Here is an 8,299-nt window from a genome sequence, read left to right on the forward strand (position 1 = left end):
ATCAATAAAATTAGAAATGAAAAAGGGGAAGTCACAACAGACACGGCAGAAATACAAAGCATTCTAAGATATTACTACAAGCACCTGTATGCCAATAAAATGGACAACCTGGAAGAAATGGACAAATTCTTAGAAATGCACAACCTGCTGAGACTGAATGAGGAAGAAGCAGAAATATGAAGAGGCCAATCTCAAGCCCTGAAATTGAAACTGTGATTAAAAATCTTCCAACAAACAAAAGCCCAGGACCAGATGGCTTCACAGATGAATTCTATCAAACATTTAAGAAGAGCTACCACCCATCCTTCTCAAACTCTTCCAAAAAACTGCAGAGGAAGGAACACTTCCAAACTCATTCTATGAGGTCACCATCACCCTGATACCAAAACCAGACAAGGATGTCACAAAGAAAGAAAATTACAGACCAATATCACTGATGAATATAGATACAAAAATCCTCAACAAAATACTAGCAAACAGAATCCAACAACACATTAAAAGGATCATACACCATGACCAAGTGGGATTTTTCCCAGAGATGCACGGATTCTTCAATATACACAAATCAATCACTGTGATACACTATATTAAAAAATTGAAGAATAAAAACCATATGATCGGGCTTCCCTGGTGGCGCAGTGGTTGGGAGTCCGCCTGCTGATGCAGGGGACACGGGTTTGTGCCCCAGTCCGGGAGGATCCCACATGCCACAGAGCGACTGGGCCTGTGAGCCATGGCCACTGAGCCTGCATGTCCGGAGCCTGTGTTCCACAATGGGAGAGGCCACAACAGTGAGAGGCCCGCATAACGCAAAAAAAAAAAACAACAACAAAAAAACATATGATCATCTCAATAGATGCAGAAAAAGCTTTTGACAAAATTCAACACCCATTTATGATAAAAACTCTCCAGAAAGTGGGCATAGAGGGAACTTACGTCAACATAATAAAGGCCATATATGACAAAACCACAGCAAACATCATTCTCAATGGTGAAAAACTGAAAGTATTTCCTCTAAGATCAGGACAAGACAAGGATGTCCACTCTTGCCACTATTATTCGGCATGGTTTTGGAAGTCCTAGCCACAGCAATCAGAGAAGAAAAAGAAACAAAACAAATACAAATTGGAAAAGAAGAAGTAAAACTGTCACTCTTTGCAGATGACATGATACTATACATAGAGAATCCTACAGATGCCACCAGAAAACTACTAGAGCTAATCAATGAATTTGGTAAACTTGCAAGATACAAAATTAATGCACAGAAATCTCTTGCATTCCTATACACTAATGAAGAAAAATCCGAAATAGAAATTAAGGAAACACATATACCACTGCAACCAAAAGAATATAATACCTAGGAATAAACCTACCTAGGGAGACAAAAGACCTGTATGCAGAAAACTGTAAGACACTGAGGAAAGAAATTAAAGATGATACCAACAGATGGAGAGATATACCATGTTCTTGGATTGGAAGAATTAATATTGTGAAAAAGACTATACTTCCCAAAGCAATCTACAGATTCAATGCAATCCCTATGAAATTACCAACGGCATTTTTTATGGAACTAGGACAAAAAATCTTAAAATTTGTATGGAGACAAAAAACACCCCAAATAGCCAAAGTATTCTTGAGGGAAAAAAACGGAGCTGGAAGAATCAGACTCCCTAACTTCAGACTATACTATAAAGCTACAGTAATCAAGACAATATGGTACTGGCACAAAAACAGAAACATAGATCAATGGAACAAGATAGGAAGCCCAGAGATAAACCCATACTCCTATGGTCAACTAATCTATGACAAAGGAGGCAAGGATATACAATGGAGAAAAGAGAGTCTCTTCAATAAGTGGTGCTGGTAAAAGTGGACAGCTACATGTAAAAGAATGAAATTAGAACACTCCCTAACACCATGCACAAAAATAAACTCAAAATGGATTAGAGACATAGATGTAACACCGGACACTATAAAACTCTTAAAGGAAAACATAGGAAGAACACTCTTTGACATAAATCACAGCAAGATCTTTTTTGATCTGCCTCCTAGAGTAATGGAAATAAAAACAAAAATAAACAAATGGGACCTAATGAAACTTCAAAGCTTTTGCACAGCAAAGGAAACCATAAACAAGACCAAAAGACAACCCTCAGAATGGGAGAAAATATTTGCAAATGAAGCAACAGACAAAGGATTAATCTCCAAAATTTACAAGCAGCTCATGCAGCTCAATATTAAAAAAACAAACAACCCAATCAAAAAATGGGCAGAAGACCTAAACAGACATTTCTCCAAAGAAGACATACAGATGGCCAAGAAGTACATGAAATGCTGCTCACCATCACTAATTATTAGAGAAATGCAAATCAAAACCACAATGAGGTATTACCTCATACCATTTAGAATGAGCATCATCAGAAAATCTACAAACAACAAATGCTGGAGAGGCTGTGGAGAAAAGGGAACCCTCTTGCACTGTTGGTGGGAATGTAAATTGATACAGCCACTATGGAGAATAGTATGGAGTTTCCTGAAAAAACTAAAAATAGAATTACTATATGATCCAACAATCCCACTACTGGGCATATACCCAGAGAAAACCATATTTAACAGGACACATACATCCCAATGTTCATTGCAGCACTGTTTACAATAGCCAGGTCATGAAAGCAACCTAAATACCCAACGACAGACGAATGGATAAAGATGTGAAACATATATACAATGGAATATTACTCAGCCATAAAAAGGAACTAAATTGGGTCATTTGTTGAGACGTGGATGGATCTAGAGACTGTCATACGGAGTGAAGTAAATCAGAAAGAGAAAAACAAATATCGTATAGTAACGCATATATGTGGAACCTAGAAAAATAGTACAGATGAACTTGTTTGCAGAGCAGAAATTGAAACACAGATGTAGAGAACAAACGTATGGACACCAAGTGGGGAAAGTGGCGGGGGGATGGGGTGGTGGTGGGATGAATTGGGAGGTTGGGGTTGACATGTATACACTGATGTGTATAAAATTGATGACTAATAAGAACCTTCTGTATTAAAAAAAAAGTGTGAAAAATTTGTTATATTTTACTCACTCATTATAGAAAATATTCCTTGAGCACTCACAATGAGCCAGGCCCTGTTACATATAGGGAATAAAAGACGATCTAGCTCATATTATAGACAGCGTTTTATATTTGTATTCCAAATTTTATTATTTTAGCTTCTAAGATTATACAATTTGATTTACCTTCATTGTCCTAAGAACAGTAAAATAAAACCTTATCTGAAAACTTCAGTTTATCGGCTGGTTGGGCCGTCAGGGCCGTGAAGGTAGGACTGCCAGTCCCAGGCGGCGAGTTCCCCGTCTCCAGCTGTCCCCAGTCAGAGCATGGCCCCCTGAGCTAGGACCCCCATCTGACTTGCTTAGAGAAGACGCGGCTCCCCAGCACTTGAGCTGGGGCATCCCTGCCCGCTCCCCTCTGTCCCTGCCCGCTCCCCCTCTGTCAGTGGAGAACCGCCGCGCTGAGCAGCTGGGAGAAGCAGGCCAGAGCCTTCTAGGGCCCCGGGCCCAGGCACCCGTGGAGGATGAGCTGGCTGTTTCCCTGACCAACAGGACCTCCTCCCCTGCGGCGGGACCCCGCGGTAGTCTCCCCAGCCTCCAACAGCAGAAGTGGCACCTGATCGAGTCCCTCTGGAACGCACACCCCAGTGTAGCTGAAATACAGAAAGATGTGGAATACAGGTTGCCATTCACTGTAAACACCCTGACAATTAGCATTAATATATTGCTTCCTCCACAATTTCCTCAGGAAAAACCAGTGATCAGTGTTTATCCACCAATACGACATCACTTAGGGGATAAACAAGGAGTGTATGTTACCTCTTCATTAGGAAACAATTTTAACAATGCACTCAGACCTTGGGAAAATTATTCAGAGTCTATTGGATGAGTTTTGGAAGAATCCTCCAATTTCAGTTCCTGCTTCAACAGCATTCCCATACCTGCACAGTAACCCAGGTGGGATTCCTCCTTATGCTTCTCAGGGTTTTCCATTTCTTCCTCCATATTCCCCACAAGAAGCTACCAGGACCATCAGTTCTTTATCTGTTGCTGACACTGTTTCCTCTTCAACGACAAGCTGTACAACAGCCAAACCCGCTCTGCTGCTCCTTCATTTGGTGTCCTTTCAAATCTGCCATTGCCGATTCCCACAACAGACACTTCAGCACCGATAAGCCAAAATGCCTTTGGTTACAAGATGCCTGATATCCCTGATGCATTTCCAGAACTCTCAGAACTAAGTGTATCACAACTTACAGATATGAATGAACAAGAGGAGGTATTACTAGAACAGTTTCTGACTTTGCCTCAACTAAAACAAATTGTTACTGACAAGGATGACTTAGTAAAAAGTACTGAGGAACTAGCAAGAAAACATCTCCTTTTGGAGCCCAGCTTGCAAGCCAAAAGGCAAACTGTTTTAGATGAGTATGAATTACTTACACAAAAGAAATCAACTTTTGAAAAGAAGATGCAAAGGCAACACGAACTTAGCAAGAGCTGTAGTGAGAGTGCCCAATAGGCAAAATTGAAAGTAGCTGCACATGAAGGTGAGGAGGAATCTGATAATACTGCAGAAGATTTCTTGGAGGGAAAAACTGATATAGATGATTTTCTCAGTAGCTTCATGGAAAAGAAAACAATTTGCCACTGTAGAAGAGCCAAGGGAGAGAAACTTCAACAAGTGATAGCAATGCACAGCCAATTTCATGCTCCACTGTAGATTTTCCTGAAAACTGAACTGCCAAGAGAGGAATGGGACACAAAACTAAGCACATTTATGTTTATGATTTGAAAATTGGCATTTCATCACAGCGGCTGAATTCATAGATAAACTATATAGATTGTATACAGAACTGAGACTAATTTTGTACAGATTAGAATGATTGCTATGATCTTTGCTTTGAGAAATTTTTCTGCACTATCTGCACTAAAAATGTTTATTTATTGTTGATAAATCCTATCATATTTAAGTCCACTGCTGTTCATCCTTACTATTGATTAAATACCTATGCATGTAATTTTAGCTAGTTTCAATATTTTATAAAATTACTTCATTTAAATTTGTAATTTTAATTTGAAACTGCCTCATTGCTTTATCAAGAATGGTTTATATTTTTTCCTCTCAACGTTTCTTGAAAAATTACCATTTCAACTGTAGAAAAACTCTTATTCTTCCTGTTTCTTTCTGGATGATAAAACTTTCAAAAATAATTTGTTTTTAAATATTCACAGTGTCAGGAAACAGCATACCTGCCAATGTGCCGTCTCAAGGAAGTAACTTTTAATACATACAATAAATCAAAAGAATAAACCAGCTGTTTTTACAAACAAAAACAAAACAAAACAAAAAAACTTCAATTTATCCAGCCATCTACGAATCGTTTCAAAGCATTTGAAATTATCACAAGCCAAAGGAAACTATTAGTTTCATTAACTCACAAGCCTGAATATCTGTGTCAAAATAGTCTTTTACAATAGAATTATTGTCTATTTTTATATTTATGGATTTGAGAGAAAAGGAAAAATTGATTAACTTTAATAAATATACACTAACTGGAGGGCGCATGTGGGGCTTATAGCGTGAGGACCTATAGTCACATTGTTGACTGGCAGGGTAGTGAAGTAGGGCTGTGGTTCTTAGAAAATGTTTATGAGTTCTTTAGTAAATAAATAACCATTTGTCATTAACATATTCATCGGTACTATTCAAAAACTCTATGGTTTTCCAAATGCTTTTGAAAATAGCTTATTGGACTAAAGGACTTCATTCAAATAAGCTGTTCATTTCCTTTGTTTATATGATTAATATTCATATCAAACACATTTTTCTTAATGCAGACATAAAAATTCTGACTACAGGTCAGAATTATCATCGATTCCAATGAAGTCTGTTAATGAGGTATTTGTTTTTGTGCAGAGTACTATTCAAACCATTAATGTATATCCCAAGTAGTTCATGGAGGCTTTTTTCTTATGCAATCAAGCATATTCATAGGGACAACATGCCGTTGTCTGTTAACCATGTCTCTTTATTTACTCATTGATTTATGAAGTGCAGTACATTGAAAAGGCTCTCTTAGGAATTATGGGAAATTACTAAGCTTCCTCTGCATAGTATTCCTCATACTCCAACAAGAGTTCACAGAGAACTCGATTATGTAAACTAAAGATTAACATTTGTGTCCAAGTGATGACAAAAAGCTTGGTAAATCCAGACTGAATTTCAATTAATTCAGAGAAAAAGAAACTCATCCAATGTTTGATTGATTATGTAGACCAGTGGTTGGTAATCTTTTGGAGGTTCAAAGACTGCTTTGAGAATTTAGTGAAAGTTATGGATTCTCCCTCCCGAAAATCTGGACCAGGTGAAGAACTTATGGTGGAGAAGAAACAGTGATTTTTCACTTATCAACCAGTGATATTGTATGTTATTAGACAGTCTCCTACTGCCAATGCCTTATCATTTTCTGAGCTCTAACGGTTTCTACCAGTATATTTATTAAACAAGTTCTACTGAACCACAAGTTCATAATTATAACTTGAAAATAAGTTCATGCCCCAGAGGTTTGCTTTACTCCTACTCTTACCTAAAAGCCTCCACAATTCAGCATAGAAAGTACAGAAAGGTAAGATTCCTAAGCTATCTTACCACTGAGATAAGTATTGAGACCCTTTGGCCCTCTCGGGGTAGAGACTTCACATCTACGATTCTATCCCTGCCCTTTTAGAAGTCCACACTCTTCCACTGTCATCAATTTCCCCCACTCTGCCCAATACATCCCTGAATCTGACCCAGCACACCACCCTACCTTCCCTTCCAAATGTTGCTCTTGAATTCTCTAAAATTCCTCATTAGTAAACACTGTATCTTCAATGTCTTCGCTGAACATTCCCTTCTCTTTGCCTTAAATGAAACCAGGTTACCTCCTAACGGCATTGCTTTTTCTGTAATCTTCTCAAGTAGAGGTGATTTTTTTCCCCTCTCACATTGCACATACAAAAGGGTTAGAAGGTAGATTATCCTCCATGCTTTCCATTGCAACATGAAATCATTTCCCCCTTCCTTCTATGAATTTGAAGCTCATGCCAGCCCACTATACTAGCTGCTCTACCTCCCCAATGCTATCTATCATATTCTTATCTCCTAGTTACCCCACTCCTTCTTTGACAGGATTAGATCCTAGATCCTAGACCAGAGTCTTCCTTATCACTCCGACTTCTGTCATCATTCTTAGTGATGATGACATCCATACAGATGACCCATCATACACCTCAGTGTCTCAATTTCTCAACCCACTCAATTCCAGAGACTTTTTCTTCCACAGCACCTCAGCCAGCCATTCCCATAATCTGTTTCAAACATCCCATTTCTAGCTCCCAGCTTCTATTTCTTTGAGCTCACTTATTCTCTTAACAACCTCCTCCACTGCTACAATTTTCAATGACCCTTCTATCTATTGCTAACATACCCTTGTTCTGTCTTCAGCTATCTATTTTGGTAATCATCAAGACTATCACTCCCTTTATGCTTTCACCTTTGAGTGTACAATCCTAACAAAACCCTGGATGAACCTGAATAGCCTCTTTTCCTGTATCTTGGTGATGCTAGAGCACCACTTAAATTCATGAATACATATCTCAAATGGGCATGCAACACATCCTGGAAAGTCTACAGTGTTTCCCTAGCAAGCTCACTTTCCCACTCTCTAAGACAATTATTTCATACCCCTTCCCTCTCAAAAAACCTCCTACACCCCCTTCCCTTTTCATTCTCAGTTGATGACCTTGACTCTTGACTTTTTGAGGAAACAGATATTATTAGATGGGAACACCCTCACATTCTCACCTCCATATGTGAAACCTACCTGTGTCAATACATATTTCTCCATCCTTCCTCCTGTTACCTCCTGTGGAAGCTGTGTCTCTCTGCCTTCAAAGGCTCATCTTTCCTTTGGACTCCAGTTCCCATCACATCACTCTTTCAAGTTAGACAGGCTGCCCTCTCACAAATCTCACAGACTAGTGAGGACAACTATAGGCTGGTGAATCCTAAATGCCAGAAGAAGCAATGCTCTGTCTAAACCACAATCCAAACCCTACTACACTCCCCAAAGGATCTTGTCTGGCCCTAATTATGGAGCCACTCCAAGACACAGTCCATGTGTATCAGCCGTGTGGCAAATCTGGAACTCTTGACATAATTACTTTGTTTTTCCCCATCCCTGGCTAG

The 8,299-nt window shown here is 39.0% G+C and overlaps 1 pseudogene; it reads left to right on the forward strand.

Moving 5' to 3' along the window:
* The first annotated feature begins 3,590 nt into the window (after window positions 1-3,590).
* Window positions 3,591-4,921, forward strand: LOC132524179 (vacuolar protein sorting-associated protein 37A-like; annotated as a pseudogene).
* Window positions 4,922-8,299: the final 3,378 nt, after the last annotated feature.

This window comes from Lagenorhynchus albirostris, chromosome 8, assembly GCF_949774975.1.
Source record: "Lagenorhynchus albirostris chromosome 8, mLagAlb1.1, whole genome shotgun sequence".
Lineage (NCBI taxonomy): Eukaryota > Metazoa > Chordata > Mammalia > Artiodactyla > Delphinidae > Lagenorhynchus > Lagenorhynchus albirostris.